Below are 19,932 nucleotides of genomic sequence, written 5' to 3'. Positions count from 1 at the left end.
GCAACTGGATGGCGCAAAAATAATGCCTTGATGTACCTCTTAAATTATTATTTCATTTTATAATATTATTATTTTAATAGTTTGTTTACTGAAGAGCAAAAAAACCCTTATATCCTAGAAACAGGAGCTGGAGCACTCAGGGCTGGTTTACAAAATGCACAAGCAACCCTGACTTGGTAGATCTTCAACTCAAAACACACACAAATTGTCTCTGCTCTCAAACACACCCAGTTACACTTGCTGAAAATCCATCTAACAGAACAGGCATTGTAAGCTCAGAAATAGGTAAGCAAATAAGAAGTTTCAATTCAGTTTAAATCTGAAAGCATCAGCACACATCAAATATACAAGACAGATATTCAAGAGATAACCAAAAGCAGTGTAGGAAGTAATCAGATGCTTGCTAAGGGAGGAAGGATTCTAGGCTTGAGGGGAAAAAAAAAAGGTGAAGATATGCAACACCACCTCTTCAAAACCATTTTCCTGAAAAAACAATCCCCTCTGATAGTTGTACTGAAAGCTGCAGCAGGAATAAGTGATTGTGGAAATGCTTCTTTCCTTTCTTTCTTTTCTTTTTAACTTCCACTAAATGGCAAAATGGCACCATCAAGGGTCTCCAAACCAGTGGCTGACTCAGAGTAAAGGAGACTGGACTGTCCTGGAGGAAATTCTCTTTAGAACTTCCAAAGGAATATTGACTCAGGGACAGAAATCCAACCTGATAAAAGCCTGTTCTGTAAGCCAGGAGGTATCAGGAAGCAGGTGCCACTGGCTCTGCAATATCCAGTCTCCTCAGGCACAGGTAACTCACTGCAGGATTTACAGGCTTGTACCTTTTCAGGACAGAAAAGGCAGGACACAAACTCCTGGAGGAGGAGACACACAGCTCACCAACTGAAATGTTCTAACTAACAACAGCCTTTCAGAAGAAGGAAGAAGAGACGACAAAGAAAATCAGTTCTTTGAAGTTTCACAGAGAACAAGCTGAAAAGCCTCTGGAACAACCAAAAACATTTAAGAAAAAGACATAAAGAGCTTAAAAAATACTAAAATGGGGTACTTGAACTACTTCTCACAATTCCAAGATGAAGTTTATCTACAAACTTAAAGGAAACAGAGCAGCTTTTCTCAGTGATGTGAGAAAGGGAGACACTTCAGAGTGTCTGTCCCATAGCAAAGTATCACACGAAACCACCTTCTGCCCACACCAAGTTCCATCCACCTGGCTGATCAAGATGGGTCTTATCTGAACTGCCAGTAAGACTTAAACATTTGATTGAACAAAAATATATTCATCTCTCCCCTTAGAGAAATGATGTAATTCCGGATTGCTCGTGAATGCTTATTCTGTATTTAGTTCATATCATCTCCACATAAAAACCTCTCCATTCCAAGAAGGCAGAAACGCTCCAGCACTGCAATTTCATTCCTTTCAGCCATAAACCCAGTTTCGACAGATACAGTGATGAAGTGAAAATAAACAGCTTTCTCTGGTGTTTTTATTTTTATTCTAAGAAATGAAATATATCCTCACCCTCCCCAGTGTAAATGAAACAATTTCAGTGCTGCCTAGAAACCAGTCTCCGTTCAGCCATGGTTACTACAAAGTGCTGTCCAGGTCTAAAGACAGAAGTTAAAGCCTGGAATTTAAACAGTCCCAAAACACTGACTGTGCAAAGCAGCCTTAAAGACTAAAATGCAAATCCATTCTGGCCAGTGGATACCAAATGAGTGAGTGCCTGCCTGGTGGGTCCCTTTGTAGGGCTGGTGGCTGATGATTAACTTACTGCCAATTAAAAAGTCTAGAGGAACAGTACAAAAGCAAGCTGAAAAAAATCCTTTTAGGATTCACAGAATTCCAGATTAAGGATCTCTTCACAGGTACTCATTGCAGCAATCTGCTAGAAAAATATCAAATGTATCTCTGGGTATATTTAAATTTTTGGTGTTAACTGGAGTACAGAAATTCTAAATAATTAAAGAGGAGCAACATTCACATGAGCAGACTTTGGAAAGGAAAAAAACACAACCAACCAAACCTGGCATTTCTCAAAGTTCATAAAAGCTAAATTCATAAAATACTAAGAACATGGGAAGGGAAGTTTTTGGGACCAGGTAAAGAAGCCAGAAGATCCAGACTGTCCAGTTCTTCACCTCTTAAACAAGGCAATTCTAATCTCTTATTCTCTTCGGGGAGTGAGGAAGATTTAAGAGAAAGCACATTCTGGTGGAAGATGACCCTACAGCACTGAGGTAGCCATTCACTTCTTTAATTATGGTTTTTAAAGTCATTTTGCTCAGTGAAGCAAAAAAACCCCAAACCACCAAACCTTCTCTTTTTCCTCTAGAAAGCACATTAGAACACATTTTAAAAGGCCATATTTCTAATTTTCTGTGTTACAAAAGAGAGTGAGAAGAAATACCAGCAGTAGAGCCTCTGGCCTATCTCCATGATCTGGAACAAGAACCACTGAGATTACATTAAACCACAGCCTGATTTTTGAGATCTACAGAAAACACTGCTGCTTAATAAATGAAACAAAGCATTGCTTCTGCAGTCCAAAAAACAACTGAGGAACGTCTCTGGCTAAACCAGGGAGAGAATATATCACAAAGCAAGACTAAAGAACAGTCACTTGGGTTTGTCAGATGTTTTATCACTGTAATTTCTGTCCTTCCACCCCCAGCTGTTCCTATTACTGAGCATTCTCATTCACTCTTAAATTCACTTCTAAAAGTGAATTTCACTGGGTGTAGGACCCTTTCAAGACTTTCACATCTTCTCCACAATCCAACCCACTTCATTATTAACAAAAATAAAAGAAAATGAGAGATTTAAATTTAGTCTCAAGATGATAAATTCATGCAAACCTAATGAACACATCGTGTCTGGTTCTGCATTCATATCTTGATATTAACTTTTCCCTGAACTGCAGTTTAAACCCAGACTGTTCTAGGCATTGTTTTATACAGTGTCACTTAAATGCCAGGCATTAGATAAGCAGAAAATTAAGCTACTGACAGGTTGGAGTTTAAGGTCATCCCCAGTGCCTGAAAGCAGAATCTGTAACATCCTCTCACCCACACGAGGCTCACCGTGCTTTGGTTTTTAATGAAAATGCAGCTTCTGAACACAAAATAACACTCTTGACAAATTCCCTCTGGGCTCCTCCACAGGTGATGCAGTGAGGGGACTGGCACAGCGGGACAGGCACGTGCAGGTCCCACCTGCTGAACAGAAAACCTTTAAAGCCACATCCCTGCCTCAGACCCAACACTCACGACAAACTCGTGTTCTCTACCTGGATATATTCTTCCATTTTCCTCCACGTAATTTTTTCCCCCATAAGCCAAACTTTACGGTCTCCCCAAGGTTTAGGATGTGCAAATATTGATTCTTTAGGCTGTCCTGATTTTGAAGCCGTGCTGCCCAACACCCAGGAGCAATTCACACAGAGCTGCCACACCTGGCAGGTGATGGGAAGTTTTGGTACAGACACTATCAAGGCAACCAAAAAAAGCCAAGGTTTTGTCTGTTCCAGTGAAAAGTGACAATGACCAGTGGTTTTGTGAACACAGAAACGAGAACAGAGAACTGTAAGGAACTGTTCATACTAAGCCAGGGTTATTTTCTGCAAAGGGAATACAAGTTGAAATACAAGCTCCCAAATAATACAAAGTCTACCCCTAAAATAACAAAAACCCAAACAATAAGACTTAACTCATGTTTGCAAAATTCTGTGATTTGGTAGCACAAGAAATTGTGTTATTATCCCCCAAAATTCTAAACAACTAGAGCATGGGAACAGGCCCTCAGTGCCAGGTGCCCAAAGGCAAGTAAAGAGGAGAGCAGGGGGCTTCAGGTGGAATCATGATTAGCAATTCAGTTGTAACCCCACAATTTTCCCTTCCTTCAGTTGTTTCTTGTCCTTCCCCACAGCTTAACATTTACTCTGTCACCAGTTAGCAGTTGCCAAGATTAAACACCCTTCAGATCACTATAAACCCAAAGCAGCCAGTTCTTAAAAATAACAGTATTACCCCAGTCACCTAGAAAGCCTGGGCTTTGCAGGCACAGAAAAACCCCCTCAGAAACCACAAAACTTCTCATTAATTTCCACCCTCAAGTACGTCAGAGGCAAAAGACCAAGGGGCACATTAGTTGAGAGCAAGGGAGACGTAAGAGTCTGAATAAATCCATATTTTCCTGGAGTGAAGTTTGGTCCAGCTTACTGATGTACCAGAGGTCTCGATTACTCTCTGGAACCCACAATACGAAAATCAACAGGTCAAAGAAGACAAGAGCAGCAAACTTTCTCCCAGCAGGTATCATTTACCTTCCACCCACACTGAAAGGAATGAGAGGAACTGTAGGGTTGAGTCAAACAAAAGGCAGCACAACCCAGAAGGAGGATCTGAACTACACGGGACAGAGGGGTAGGGGAAAGGGTTGGAGCTTTCCTTCTGCTTCAGGACAACAGAGAGGGTTTGGAAAGCAGGATACTTTTTAAATGTTGGTTTTCAATGATTTTTTTCTCTCTTAGAAAAATAAAACCCAGCTTCTCAGTTTTACTCCTCAGTTTTGTTCTAAAAGCAAACCTTCTGGGGTAAATATGTCCAAGCTAAAGCAAGCGCTGCAGGTGACACTCCCGGGAGCTGCGGCACGAGCAGCCTCAAGGACTTTTATTACCTCCTGCCCCAAACTTGTCTCAGGTCAACTTCATAACCACAAAGGAAGATCTTTTTGAATCCCAAAGGGTTTAAGGTTAAACAAGATCTGACTTTTCATGTAAAGTCAACAGGGGGAAGGAGAAAGGAGAGACAGAGAGGGGTCCCAAAGAACACCAGCAGTCAACATGTGATTTTGGTTTAGCTTCTTGCACATCTGCACAGCAAAGCATCTCCACTCAGATATGACAATGGCATCAGCAAACCCTAAAGGGGCTTAAGCAAAATCAGCATCATATTTAATTAGCTATGACTACTAAGGGAAAAAAAAAAAAAAAAAAAGATAATTTTCAATTAATGTTCCATAAAAGGAAATCATTATTTTTTAAACAGCCAGGGCTGGGACCTGGAGTCGTCACCGGAGATGCAGCCTGCAATAATCCAGATTGGATAGTGGGCTTTGCTAGACAAACAAAAGCTTTCTCATAGATGCAACACTAATTTTCAGAATGTTGCCAGGGCAACAGCAGACTGTAACAAGAATTTCTGAATAATGAGCAGGTGGCAATATACAAAGATCTCCAACTCCTGACTGAATTATTTATATGTAATCCTGAATGGTGAGATTTAGAAAAGCAATAGCCTTATTGCACCACCACAGACGGAAATACTACTTACCTAGTCTGGGATATTTACTGGAGTTCTAAACATGCACCTCTTTTTATTGTTTGAACATGATACTGTAAGGCAAGACCCCTGCTCTGAACACAAAGGCTCAGGAGGCATAAACAGTTATTCTGCATAAAATACTGTCACACAATTTTAAAAAAAATAGTCTTTCTAAGCCAAAGCTAGATCTAATTTTCTGTCCAAGATCCTCCTTGTACAGATTCAACAGCAATTCCAGAAGGACAGGAACAGATCCTGGCAATGATGAAGTAAGGATCAGACTGACTGAGAAGAACTGGACAGGCTTTATCCATCGTGCACATCCACAGCAGGGATTTGGCCAGATATAAAATGCTCTGGGGGGGTATTTTATATGGACAGTCAAGAGATAGTCTATTATTGCATTTCAAAAGCAATGGCAGCAAGGTTTGGCAAGATTTTTGTTAATTAAAAACTTTCAACTCTGAGAAGTCCATATACTACTAACTAACATAAATTCCATCACCTGGCTTTCCAACCAAGTCTCTCATCAGCTGATCAGCAATGGTTTGAGGATCTGGACAAGGCCAGCTGGGACATTCTTCTTTTTGACAGAAAATAACTATTTTACATTATTCTAGGACTGAACTGTTTCTCCCTGTGAGTTCCCCGAGACACTGTAATAAGACATGAAAAACCCTGCCCCATCTTTGGGTTTTTTTGTCACGGATCTCTGTTTCAAATAGCAATAAAATAGTAAGATTTGCAGTTATTTTAAACAAAGTTCCCAGTTTTCCAAGATTAACACGGTCTATGTATTGAGATATAAATTCACATGCCACCAGAGAATTGCAGGGCTGCTTTACAAACAGCTGACACCACCAAAACCAGTTCCCCAAGCACAGAGAAAGATGGATAGTCTCATTATTTGAGATCATTTTGATAAATACCCTTTAATTCTCCATGAAGCCCCTCACCAGAAGAAAGCCATCCAGAGAAGGGAAGGCTCCAGGTGACAGTCAACAGGACAAGAGGAAATGACCTCAAGGTGCACCACGGGAGATTTACTTTGGATATCAGGAAAGCTTTTCTTCATGGAAAGGGTTGACAAGCGCTGGCACAGCTGCCCAGGGCAGTTGGTGGAGCCACCATCCCTGGAGGGATTTAAAAGACGTGTAGATGTGGCACTTGGGGACATGGGTTAGTGGTGGCCTTGGCAGTGCTGGGGGAATGGTTGGACTCCATGATCTTAAAGGTCTTTTCCAATCAAAACAATTCCACGATTCGATTTTTTTACTACACGCAATTGTTTCATTTATCTGATTTTCAACTGATGTGCATTAATTTGAGGACATGGAACAAGTTACACATTAAATTGTCTTGTCATGGTCTGACAGCTGGACAGATGTGAACACCCCCAGACAGCCAGGACTGGGTTTAAACTGGAGTTCACCCAGGGAAATCTCACAACAGCAATTTGACACCTGGCCAAGTTTTACCAGCAAAGTGTTCCATGTCAGCGAAGCTTCCTCAGTCAGGTTCTAGTAAAGCAGTTTCCTGTGGAATCCAGAACTGTTCTGTGGAACAGAAGATTAAAGTATCTAGTTCTTACAGTTGGTCTTCCTGTATTGTTTATAAATGAGCTTCTGTCCTCTGCAGCAGCTTCAGCCTAACCAGGTTTAACACCCAGAGCTGAGCAGTTCCCTGCATTGCAGCTGAATCCCAATCCCGTGAATTCCTTTGTTCCTCCCTCTGCTCACAGGGAGGTGAGAAGACAATTTACCTCACTCACAGGATGGCCTCGTGGAACAGCTGTTTAACCATGACCCTGCGGCTCAGAACTGCAGATCCTGGCAACAGGGCAGGGCAGAGGAAAAGCAGCATCCTTGGGAACACTGCTGAAAGCAAGGGAGCAGCAGCAGAGCAGCAGCAGAGCAGCAGCTGCACTGCCTGCATCAGGCACAGGGGACACTGTGAGCTGATTCCTCCTGAGAAAGCATCACAGCATTTAAAAAAAAAAAAAAAAAAGCATAAACATAGGATAAATACTGCCACCAGGAAGCTTATCAATTCTGAAGGATCTCTGTAACTCACTATTCAGAAGAGAAAAATAATGCAGTGCATTAGAACTTACTGCATTTATTTGAAAAGTTTCTGGAAAACTACTTTATGGACAAGTATAAAGGTACAAGGGAAATGAAAAATAAGCACAATTGTTTCTTTTAAAAATACCTCAAAGATTACATGTCCAAGCCATGGCAAATTTGACAGGAGAAAAAAGAACAAACCACCCTCAAAATGCACCTACTAAATGCTCCATTCCCCAGCTGAGCACACCCAGGTCTGGGGGGCACAAAGGTTTTCAGAGCTTAAAAGGACAGGAAAAGAAAAACCTTTCTGAAAAATCAGATTTTTCACTTTTGAAGGGTGTTCATTTACAACCTGTGTGAAGCTTTGCCCAGCATATCCTGGAAGTGTGAGCAGAGCAGGAGGCCAGTGCTGCAGGCATTCCCTGGGGGACCAAAGGGGGGATAAGGAAAGGGGATGGTTTCAGGAGACAGCGAGTTTTAACTCCTTTCCACCGCTGAACAAGTGGGTCCTTGAGAGTATGATTCATGTAGTCAGAATATTCAAGCAAAGGATTATTAATAATTAATGGAATGTCTATTAATAATTATTTCTCTGAGCAGAAGGCTTTGCTTTACAGGCAATTCAGGACAGGGACTTTGACATAATCTTAGGCCACAACAATCCAGGGATTGGGGATAATCAGGCTGGCCTTGATGTCTCATTTCCTTATCCACACATACAATATTGTTATATTAATATATATTAAAATAAGATGCTGAATTTTAGGTAGCATTTAAGAATTCTCTAAAATACCCACGGAACTTCCCTCACTAGGACACAGGGAGAAGAGGCTGGAAAGGAATGAAAGCCCTTTAAAAGGAATAATCACAAATTCAGATGGAAGAAGAAATGCAAAGGAAGAGGGGGGGAAAAATCCCAATCAAACAACAACTCACAAACAAACCAACCCAAAAATAAACTCCACCCCAAAATACACTGACCAACCACAAGGTAAGCCTTGGAAGCCAGAAACAGAAGTTACCACTCCGAGTCAGAACTTGCTAACAAGAAGTTCATTATCCATGGAAACAGAAAAGGTACCCAGGAAAACCACTACAGTACATCTGAATTCGAATCTGTGAGAGTGCATTCAAAGGAAAAATAAGATTCACAAAGTGCTGAAGACACCATACCCATTAACTGCAGAGAATTAGAAATCTCCCATCAGATCAGAAACCCCAAAGCAGAGATTTTTTTTTTTTAACAGTACAAAATACACGATGGATCATTTGATGTCAGAATGAAAAGCACAGAACTAAATATATGGAAAAAAATAACTGTATGCCTGACTTTTGAACAAATTTTAAAGGAAAGAATGAATCAAAGGCACCAAAGTCAATGGAAAATGACAGAAAAACATGTGTAGCAGAGATTGTGCCAAACTGCTCTATTTAACAAAGTAATAGTTCCTTGAAAAAAATAAATGGAGTAGGTCTAATCTATTTGAATTATAGGTAGCATTACACAGGAAATGGATAAAGTAGATGGAGATTAACAAAATGGAGATTAACAAAATTTATATGTTAAAGATGTAACCACCGTTCAGTTTATTCTCAGGAAAGCTACACAACTATAAATGCCATTCTAATAAAGCCCTGGTGAGACCTTATATGGAAGATGGCATTTGCACTGATAAAAACTCGCATGGAAAACATCATTTCTTGAGGCTGTAGCAGATAACAGATGGGGAGAAGAGCTACTTAATCTAGAGGAAAATGCTGCCACAAAACCATGTGTCTCTAAGTTTTCCACAGCCAGCCAGGCTGGAGGCCAGTAGATATCACAGAACCAGATTTTACAACTGCTGCTCAGCAGGCAAGAAGATAGCTGGCAGTTTAATTAACATGGAGATGGAGTGTGACAGGGTTATAAAAGCATGATTTCCTGGAACAAGGAGGGACTGAACTAAATGACCCACCGAGTCTCTCCCTTCAGTCTTCAGGCACATTCAGGCAGTGCAAAGGGCATTCAGGTGCATCCCTGTCCACAAGCATTCCATGATTTTACTGGTAATTACTGCTGTTGAGTACCAAGGTACCTGGATGGCCCAGAGTCAGTGGGAACCAAGTGAAAACCTTTTTGTTCAATCAGCTCCTCAGCATCAGCAAGAGTTTTGTCTTAGAATCCAAAGATACTGGAGCAAGTCCACTTACTTGTACTTTATGTCCAAAAATTTCAGAGAATAATTTAAAACCGATTTGATGTCCTCCCACATTTGATATGGGAGTCTGTCTAACCAGACATATGTGAGATTCCATCTGCCTTCTGGAAGCCATGCCTACATTTAACCTATATATAATCCAGAGCCACTCTGCCTTCAGAGTCCAGAAGTCTTGGAATCACTGCCATCAGAACATGTAACTGCAGCATATGTGGACATGAATAAAATATGGATCCAGGGAACAACTCCTGGTGCTGCAAACACCAGAGCCTCGAGGTTACTAAGTGATGAGCAGCACTGCAGCTCAGAGCCTGCTAACGTCACACACCGGGACTTTCTGACTCGTCCTGTCAGGAGCTGCTCAGTCCATCAGATACAGACACCAGTCAGGGTAGGAATGATCTGCAGGACACTCTGCTGCCTTTCTGCAGCAGGGAGACACAAAATAACTAAGAACCCCTCAGATCCACTCTGATCTCAGTCAACGTTGTCACCCCTGGCCTCAAACATGCCTGAATTCACACACTGTCTGACCAGAGCTGAAAGATCTTGTCAAAGTCTCCCATCCCCAGTCATTCCATGTGTAAAAAATGGACTAAACTCTCTCCTGCTTAAAATCAAGCTATATTTCATAGCATACTGGAAAACGGGATTAAAAATTAACATCAAAAAAAAAAGGGAAAGAATACTCACACATTTACATTTCTTGATCTTTATGGAACATAGAAATTTTAAGCCTTCACACTGGTATGACCAAGGAAGACACAAATCCTGATTTAACACTGGCCAGGTAAAAAGTTGATTGTGTTCTGAGCTGGGACAGCTTCCACTGCTATTGGGATATGCAAGTCTCAGTAAGGACTGGAATATCAGACACTGCAATAACTGCATTAGTCCAGTAACATCATTTATTCTTTTCATACCCCTGTCCTAAGAATTCAGTCCAACGGTACCATCTGGAGCTCAGAAATCTTCCTCAAAACATAGTGTTGCTTATTACCCTGGAGGAAGGCTCTTCTGTATTGAAATCATTTCTAGATAAGCTCGGTGTGGACTTGGTTGCCTCTCCCAGTAGCAAGGATGCCCACATCAGTATAGGTGTTCCTCTCCAGAAATAAACATTCAAGGCCAGAGGGAAACAAAACACTACCACACAAAGTATTAGGATGAAAATCCTAACATGTTAATCATAAGTGAACACACCAGTTTGTGTGAAAGATTCATATCCCACTGGTTAGAGCACAAGTCTAAGAAGAAGGCAGTAGCATTCCATGGAAGCTTCCATAAAGTCACTGAATGGCTTTCCAGTCCTGGAACTCCTCTTCCTCCTCCCACTCCACACCACAGGGGTGACACCTCAACCAACACTGGCACTGGTTTGTGGTACAGCTTCAAACCCTGGAAAGAGTAGTTTATTTTTCCATGACAATAATGCAGTGTGCACCCAAACACACACCTAGAATCCATCTGACAGATTATTGCCATGAAAATGCATTAAAGTTCACTGTGATGTGCTTAAAACTTAACAAGAAGAAACCACAACATCCAAAAATCTTCATTTGCGGTAAAAATCAAGGACTCATAACAGTCAGTTCTAACAGTAAAACTACTCAGCAGAAACTCTGAGTATCCAATTGTCACCAACACAAGAAAATCTCTCAGTTTCCCTTGGTTTTCCCTTGGAAAGCCCTTAGGCAAAAGTTTGTGTTCAGGAATAGTCTGACTTCCCAATGGACAAAGATAAGGATCCATCAACTCCAAAAGGCAACCCAGGTCTTATTTTGAGTCACAGTACTGACCTTGAGTAGCTTTGCTAATCAACAGAGCTACTTCTGAGGGAAGGTACAAACTGGGGAGGGTTTGGTTCTTGCTCGAGGTTATGGAATGGATTAGAAAAGAAAGGGAGAAAAAGAATCTAATCCTTGCAGCAAGTTTTATTCTTCAAACAGCTACAGAGCACACTGAACCTGAAATGTAGCTCTTCATCCAAAAGATTGAGAGATTAACAGTGCTTTAAAGGAAAAAGGCTTTGTTCTGTACCTGCTGTTGGAATGTTCCAAATCCCGCTATGACACCCAATTTACTCATTTTGATACTGCAGCATTTGGGTACAAAACCCGAATATTTGATCAAAGCCTAAGTTATAAGGGCCAGCAATTTCCCAGTGCCTCTCAGAACTCCTACGGTATCTCCACAAGAGCATTCAGAATTCTTCTGAGCTCGCTTCAAGCACGACAGCAGATGGAAATCTGCTCGTGGATCCAGCACCGGTCAATGGTGCAACTGCTCCCGAATATTCACCACCAGCAGGAGGCCTTTGTGCCCAAAGCTCTGCCGTGGGGGAGCACTGTGAGAACACTCCCCAATCTGCTGCTGGCAGGAACACTCGGACTGGGTTGAACTTCACTCTCCAGCTGCACAACCAACAGCCCTTTCCAGATTCAGCTGCGCTAAAGAAGTCACTGATCTCACTTCCAGTCACCATCCCCTCCATCTGCCAGCTAAAACTGTTCCCCCAAGCCTCCCAATACAGGTTTCAATTTGACAGAGTAAGAGACCTACATCTTACATGGCTAAAAGTTGGGAAATTCGTCCCAACAACAGGTCATTTACAGACCAGAGGAGGTGACAGAGGGCACGAACCAAAAAGTCAAGGCTGTGACAGCATGATGGCCTCTTTCACAAGGGCAGGTATTTGCCAGGAGTGCATCTCATTATTTCCTGTTTCACAGTAATGTGAATTAAAAGGCTTTAGCTGGACAGCTACAGAGAGCTGTCACACCTCAGCCCTTGCACTGAAAAACCCAAAACTCAGCACCAGACTTCTGCCAAACCAAACCCAACAATGACACCTTCTGCATTTACTCCTTTTAGAGGTTATTTTTTTGACCCAGGAATGCAAGTTATCCAAAACTGTGCTTTCAAATCAAGGAGCAACTATGCTGGGCTGTTTAGCCATAGCTTTCATGATATTTAGGACACTTGCCCTGACAAGCTTCAGCCTTCAGACCATTGTATCCACCGCGGGAAACAAAGGTTTCACACACGGCAGTGCAAACTTGCTAACAAACCTGGGGAGGAGGCAGAGGACAGAGTTGAGTGTGAAATAAAGGACAGAATTCCATTTTATACACAAATTTGAGTTACGGATTAAAGAATAATAAGAATTGATGTTGGGAGGGAGATAAAAGAACAGAAAATTAGCAGCAGATGAAAAAAAAAGAGAGATGAACAATGTAGTATAGAAGTGTTTAAGCAGAAACCAGTGGCTGCAAAAAAATAATGGCCCTAAGAGATAATGGCCTTAAGAGATAATGGCCCATTCCCTCACAGAGATCCAAGACAAAGAGCAGAAAAGAAACCCTGGAATAAGCATTCCACAGGCATCCCACTTTGCTGCAGGAGTCTGGATAGGAACATACAATAACCAAATTTAATATTCTTGGAAATTTAATTCTATATATTGGAGAAGAGTACATATCATAAAGTGACAGGTTGACAGGATTCTCATAATACATGCACTGAACTGCAGGAGACACACACAGGAGAAGCAGTGCAGGCTGTTCAGTAATTAAGGCTGCTGCACTTCCATAAATCTGGTTTCAGACATTCTTTCCTCTAAAGCACTCCTTCAAAAAGTTACGAAATCAAAAATGAGATTACAGGCAGGCCAAAAGTGACGTTTTCCCAACAATAGTCAATCATAATCCGTTGCTGACTTACGATCTCCTGGAAACAGAGCTTCGCAACACCACCTCCAAAAAAATCTCTTAACATTGTTACACAGCACGTGGGTCCATCACCTCGGAGAAAAGTCAACGAAGAAACAGAAAGAAACACAAAGAAACATGTAAACTCTACTTTAATGGGCTTGCAAAGATGCTTCCCATCATCCAGAGCGAGCACCACATTAAGGCATTCCCAGCGATCCCTCTCGCCTAAGAAATACGATGTGAATGACCTTATCATCCAGGTCTTGCCTCGCCAAACGACTCATCTTTCCGTCACTAAAAGGCGCAGTTTGGAATGCAGCGGTCAACAAAAAACCCCTGGGTCAATCCTATCCGGCCACTACCAGGTGGGATGGCCCCGGGAAAGCTGCCACTGACAGTCTGACAGCGCTCCCAACATTTCTGCAGTCCCTGAGCCCAGCGGTGCCGGGATTACAGGATCCTCTCCCATGGAAAGCTCCTCAGCTGTCACACCCCCGAATCACAGCATTTACCGGCTGCTGCTCAGCTCTGCTCGCACCTGTGAAACGAGAGCTCGGCTGTGCAGAAAAATCTCAGAGCCAACACACTTCAGCCGATCGGGGCATCAAAGCTGTTGCTGTTTTTATGCAGATGGTAGAAGCTGGAGCGCCGAGTTGTCCGGCTCACCAAAACTGAGCCACGCTGTCAATATATATGAAAATATGTTTATAAAAACGCAGTGTATAGCACATTGCAGCCACGTCAAAGTTTATACCGACCCATCACCTGACAACTCCCTCGCTGCGAACACCCTGTCAGAGGGCCCATTTTCCCCGGAGTCCCCGCAAATGCAACTGTATCAACTACCTTTAAAAGCCTGGGACACAGCACCTGGAAACTTTAAACATGTCATTGCATTTAAAAAAAAAAAAAAAAAAAAAACACAAAAAAAACACGGCGCTACATCTCCTAAAGTCAAATTAACTCCCGGGAGAGGTAAATGCGTGAAAATGGTGATACAAAGACGTGGAGTTGAATTAACAGAGGCTACTGTAGCAAAGCGACAGCACCTTTCCACTGAAAGAGCCCAAAACTCTGGGATTTGTGTGTCACACCCAGGGCTGTGCCCAAAGCACCCGACCTGGGTTTCACAGACTTTAAGCAAGAAATACAAAGTAAGTAAGATTAAGGTGTAAGGCAAATATACTGACACATGACAAGAAACGATACCCCAACACTTAACATAACCTAAAGGAAGAAAAAAAAACCAGAACTGTGCTTAAGAGGAGAAAGAGCAAAGTAGTTGTAGCAGTCACCTCGAATTTTGCTTTAATCTCTTTAACAGAGACACAAAATTAAAATATAAACAGAGGACCACTGCAACAGATTGGAGAGACTGACCCTTCCCAAATATTTAAAAAATATTTTCTGGAAAACTGCTACCAAACTTAACCCAGTACATTGGACATCCCTCAAAAATACTGGTATTTAATCAATTTAGTCACTCCTAAGAAAAGCAGTAGTTGATCTTGATAGCAAATTACAGTTTGTCAAATAAAAAATGACTGAGCAATGCAGTTACAAGTACTACAATTTTCATCTTCCAAGATTTAAAAAGACATGAGTGTTGACATTATCTTTACCACTGGGACTTCTTTAAATTGAGGAGTACAATCTATAGATTCCTAGAAAAAAAAACTCAACCACTTGACATCACAGTACTTGCTGTGGAAAAAATGCTTAAAATTAAGTGTATGCCAATACAACAGTATCTTCCAGCTAATGGAAGACTGTCAAAAAAACAGTGTTTCCATTGGCATTTGTTTCTCCTGAACAGCAAACTGTTTGAATATTTTGAAAAATAATTTCAGAACTTTATTGTGGCTTTCACTTCGACAGTAAATCCATATTCCTGTTCTAACATTCACAAGATATACTGCCCTGTGAGATTGGTCCTCAACGTTCAGGCAAAAAGCAAGGTCCCAAAGACATCACTCCTTGTAGAAGACAAGAATGAAAAAGCAACGCCGTTAAAATCTGCAGGTGAACGTCTCAATGCAAAAGGATCAATGTCAGACACTGCGAGGAAAAATCCCACCCCATTCCCTCTTCTGCGTGGAGCACACAAGATGTCTCTTCGGGTTAACGAGAAGGGGGCATCAAAATTAAAAATTAAGACTATTAACAAACCCACCCCAGAACACCAAACAGTACAGTAGGTTGGACTATCTGGCCATGCCCCCTAAGCAAAGTGTGCACCGTTCCTTTTTTTGGTTTGGATTTTTTTTTTTTTCCCCCCATCACCTTCCTAATCCAGCTTTCTACACACATCACACAAATCCACCGACATGTAGGTTGTGTGCAAATCTCCTAAAGTGAATAATCTGAATAACTCTTAGGTGCCACGCAAGAAACAGCGATGCCTCGCTCCTTTTTCTGTCTCATCTCGTCTTCCTCACAAAGTGAAACCCTCCGGTGCTGAAAACTCATTTTAAAAACGTTATTAACAGACGTTTAAAAAAACCCAGCCTGTGACGTAGTTTGCTCCCGAGTCCACTCACACTTTGGATTATAACATGGTAGATACATCCACACGCAGCATTGCCCAACATGCAGCAGGAATAAAAAAAATAAATAAATAAATAATAAATAAAATACTAAATCCATAATGCACGACCAGCGCTGGGTGCCGCTCCCCGGCCAGCCCTGGCTATATTAGGGCAGGGAGAGGGCCGGGCTGTCCCCGCCGGGCCGCGACCCCCGCCCTGGCCGCGCCGCCGCTCCCTCAGGCTGCCCCCGCTGTGCGCACTGCGGCCGCGGCCCCCCCGCCCCCGCTGCCTCCCTCAGCGCACCGCGACCCCCGCCCGCCCCAGCGCCTTCCCCGGCGGCCCCGCGGGCTCCTCACCGGGCCGGAGCGCTCCTTTCCCGGCCCCTTCCCGGCTGCCCCCGGGCCGCGGCGCCCGCCGGGCGGCTCCTCTGCTCGCACACGCGGGGCGCGATCGCAGCGCCGAGCGCCGCCCGGGTCCTCCTGCTGCTGCCGCTGCTGCCGCGGCGGGGAGAGAGCCCCGCCCCAGGCGGCCGCCGCCGCCAATAGCCGCACGGAACGCCGATGATGGGCAGCCCCGCGGGCCAATGAGCGGCGCTCCCCCCTCCCCCGGCGCTGCCGCGGAGTGGTGCCGCTCGGCGCTGACGCGCGGGAGAGCCCGCCCGGAGAGCACCGGCCAATGGGAGGGCTCCGCCGCCTTGACAGACAGCATCGAGAACCAATGAGAAGCGCGAACCGGCACCGCAAGGCCCGCCCGCTGCGCGCCGCCGATGGCCGCGGGCGGACGGGGCGATCTCGCCGCTGTGGCGGAGCGGGGTCCGTGTGCTCCCAGCGCCCTCCGGCCCCGGCCGCTCCCCTTTCACCCGCGTCCCTCCCCTCTCGTCTGGTGTGCGGTTGTGTTCTGAGCAGCAGCGCCCTGACCCAGCCGGGTGCCCCCGCCAATCCTCCCGCACCGCGGCGGGGCAGGCTGGGAGCTGTAGTCGAGGCTTGCCCTCTCCCCTTCTCGTTCTCCCGGCGCCTCGCCTCACCTCTCACCGCTCTTACCTGCGCCGAGAGCCGGCAGGGTGAGCCCCGTCTAGCCAGGCCCTCAGCGCCATCCCCGCTCCCCCTTCCCGCCCCTCAGCCCGCCCGCGCTCCCCCATCGCGGCCAGGGCGAGGCAACGCCGGGCGGGAGGGCGATTTATAACTCGCTCGCGGGGGAAGCGGGGCGGGGGAAGGGGAGAAGGGATGGGGANAAAAAAAAAAAAAAAAAAAAAAAAAAAAAAAAAAAAAAAAAAAAAAAACGGCGCTACATCTCCTAAGTCAAATTAACTCCCGGGAGAGGTAAATGCGTGAAAATGGTGATACAAAGACGTGGAGTTGAATTAACAGAGGCTACTGTAGCAAAGCGACAGCACCTTTCCACTGAAAGAGCCCAAAACTCTGGGATTTGTGTGTCACACCCCGGGCTGTGCCCAAAGCACCCGACCTGGGTTTCACAGACTTTAAGCAAGAAATACAAAGTAAGATTAAGGTGTAAGGCAAATATACTGACACATGACAAGAAACGATACCCCAACACTTAACACAAGCTAAAAGAAGAAAAAAACCCCAGAACTGTGCTTAAGAGGAGAAAGAGCAAAGTAGTTGTAGCAGTCTCCTCGAATTTTGCTTTAATCTCTTTAACAGAGACACAAAATTAAAATATAAACAGAGGACCACTGCAACAGATTGGAGAGACTGACCCTTCCCAAATATTTAAAAAATATTTTCTGGAAAACTGCTACCAAACTTAACCCAGTACACTGGACATCCCTCAAAAATACTGGTATTTAATCAATTTAGTCACTCCTAAGAAAAGCAGCAGTTGATCTTGATAGCAAATTACAGTTTGTCAAATAAAAAATGACTGAGCAATGCAGTTACAAGTACTACAATTTTCATCTTCCAAGATTTAAAAAGACATGAGTGTTGACATTATCTTTACCACTGGGACTTCTTTAAATTGAGGAGTACAATCTATAGATTCCTAGAAAAAAAACCTCAACCACTTGACATCACAGTACTTGCTGTGGACAAAATGCTTAAAATTAAGTGTATGCCAATACAACAGTATCTTCCAGCTAATGGAAGACTGTCAAAAAAACAGTGTTTCCATTGGCATTTGTTTCTCCTGAACAGCAAACCGTTTGAATATTTTGAAAAATAATTTCAGAACTTTATTGTGGCTTTCACTTCGACAGTAAATCCATATTCCTGTTCTAACATTCACAAGATATACTGCCCTATGAGATTGCTCCTCAACGTTCAGGCAAAAAGCAAGGTCCCAAAGACATCACTCCTTGTAGAAGACAAGAATGAAAAAGCAACGCCGTTAAAATCTGCAGGTGAACGTCTCAATGCAAAAGGATCAATGTCAGACACTGCGAGGAAAAATCCCACCCCATTCCCTCTTCTGCGTGGAGCACACAAGATGTCTCTTCGGGTTAACGAGAAGGGGGGCATCAAAATTAAAAATTAAGACTATTAACAAACCCACCCCAGAACACCAAACAGTACAGTAGGTTGGACTATCTGGCCATGCCCATTAAGCAAAGTGTGCACCGTTCCTTTTTTTGGTTTGGGTTTTTTTTTTTTTTTTTCCCCCCATCACCTTCCTAATCCAGCTTTCTACACACATCACACAAATCCACCGACATGTAGGTTGTGTGCAAATCTCCTAAAGTGAATAATCTGAATAACTCTTAGGCGCCACGCAAGAAACAGCGATGCCTCGCTCCTTTTTCTGTCTCATCTCGTCTTCCTCACAAAGTGAAACCCTCCGGTGCTGAAAACTCATTTTAAAAACGTTATTAACAGACGTTTAAAAAAACCCAGCCTGTGACGTAGTTTGCTCCCGAGTCCACTCACACTTTGGATTATAACATGGTAGATACATCCACACGCAGCATTGCCCAACATGCAGCAGGAATAAAAAAAAATAAATAAATAAATAATAAATAAAATACTAAATCCATAATGCACGACCAGCGCTGGGTGCCGCTCCCCGGCCAGCCCTGGCTATATTAGGGCAGGGAGAGGGCCGGGCTGTCCCCGCCGGGCCGCGACCCCCGCCCTGGCCGCGCCGCCGCTCCCTCAGGCTGCCCCCGCTGTGCGCACTGCGGCCGCGGCCCCCCCGCCCCCGCTGCCTCCCTCAGCGCACCGCGACCCCCGCCCGCCCCAGCGCCTTTCCCGGCGGCCCCGCGGGCTCCTCACCGGGCCGGAGCGCTCCTTTCCCGGCCCCTTCCCGGCTGCCCCCGGGCCGCGGCGCCCGCCGGGCGGCTCCTCTGCTCGCACACGCGGGGCGCGATCGCAGCGCCGAGCGCCGCCCGGTTCCTCCTGCTGCTGCCGCTGCTGCCGCGGCGGGGAGAGAGCCCCGCCCCAGGCGGCCGCCGCCGCCAATGGCCGCGCGGAACACCGATGATGGGCAGCCCCGCGGGCCAATGAGCTGCGCGTCCCCCTCCCCCGGCGCTGCCGCGGAGTGGTGCCGCTCGGCGCTGACGCGCGGGAGAGCCCGCCCGGAGAGCACCGGCCAATGGAAGGGCTCCGCCGCCTTGACAGACAGCAGCGAGAACCAATGAGAAGCGCGAACCGGCACCGCAAGGCCCGCCCGCTGCGCGCCGCCGATGGCCGCGGGCGGACGGGGCGATCTCGCCGCTGTGGCGGAGCGGGGTCCGTGTGCTCCCAGCGCCCTCCGGCCCCGGCCGCTCCCCTTTCACCCGCGTCCCTCCCCTCTCGTCTGGTGTGCGGTTGTGTTCTGAGCAGCAGCGCCCTGACCCAGCCGGGTGCCCCCGCCAATCCTCCCGCACCGCGGCGGGGCAGGCTGGGAGCTGTAGTCGAGGCTTGCCCTCTCCCCTTCTCGTTCTCCCGGCGCCTCGCCCCACCTCTCACCGCTCTTACCTGCGCCGAGAGCCGGCAGGGTGAGCCCCGTCTAGCCAGGCCCTCAGCGCCATCCCCGCTCCCCCTTCCCGCCCCTCAGCCCGCCCGCGCTCCCCCATCGCGGCCAGGGCGAGGCAACGCCGGGCGGGAGGGCGATTTATAACTCGCTCGCGGGGGAAGCGGGGCGGGGG

At 45.3% G+C, this 19,932-nt stretch overlaps 1 protein-coding gene across 11 annotated transcripts in view; it reads right to left on the bottom strand.

Annotated features, from left to right (window-relative positions):
* R3HDM1 (R3H domain containing 1) overlaps window positions 1–16,315 on the bottom strand; it is a 72,958-nt gene extending 56,643 nt beyond the window's left edge. For 9 of the 11 annotated variants that reach the window (XM_027884301.1, XM_027884302.1, XM_027884305.1 and 6 more), the window contains exon 1: window positions 16,205–16,315. The gene's annotated coding sequence lies outside the window, so the exon portion shown is untranslated. The remainder of the gene's footprint in view (window positions 1–16,204) is intronic. The other 2 variants (XM_027884311.1, XM_027884312.1) reach the window with 1 other exon arrangement.
* Window positions 16,316–19,932: the final 3,617 nt, after the last annotated feature.

The sequence above is a fragment of the Empidonax traillii genome, unplaced genomic scaffold, assembly GCF_003031625.1.
Source record: "Empidonax traillii isolate 1590-97213 ecotype Southwest subspecies unplaced genomic scaffold, ASM303162v1 scaffold142:size1213974, whole genome shotgun sequence".
In the NCBI taxonomy this organism is placed as follows: domain Eukaryota; kingdom Metazoa; phylum Chordata; class Aves; order Passeriformes; family Tyrannidae; genus Empidonax; species Empidonax traillii.
This window is presented reverse-complemented; position numbering and strand designations above follow the sequence as displayed.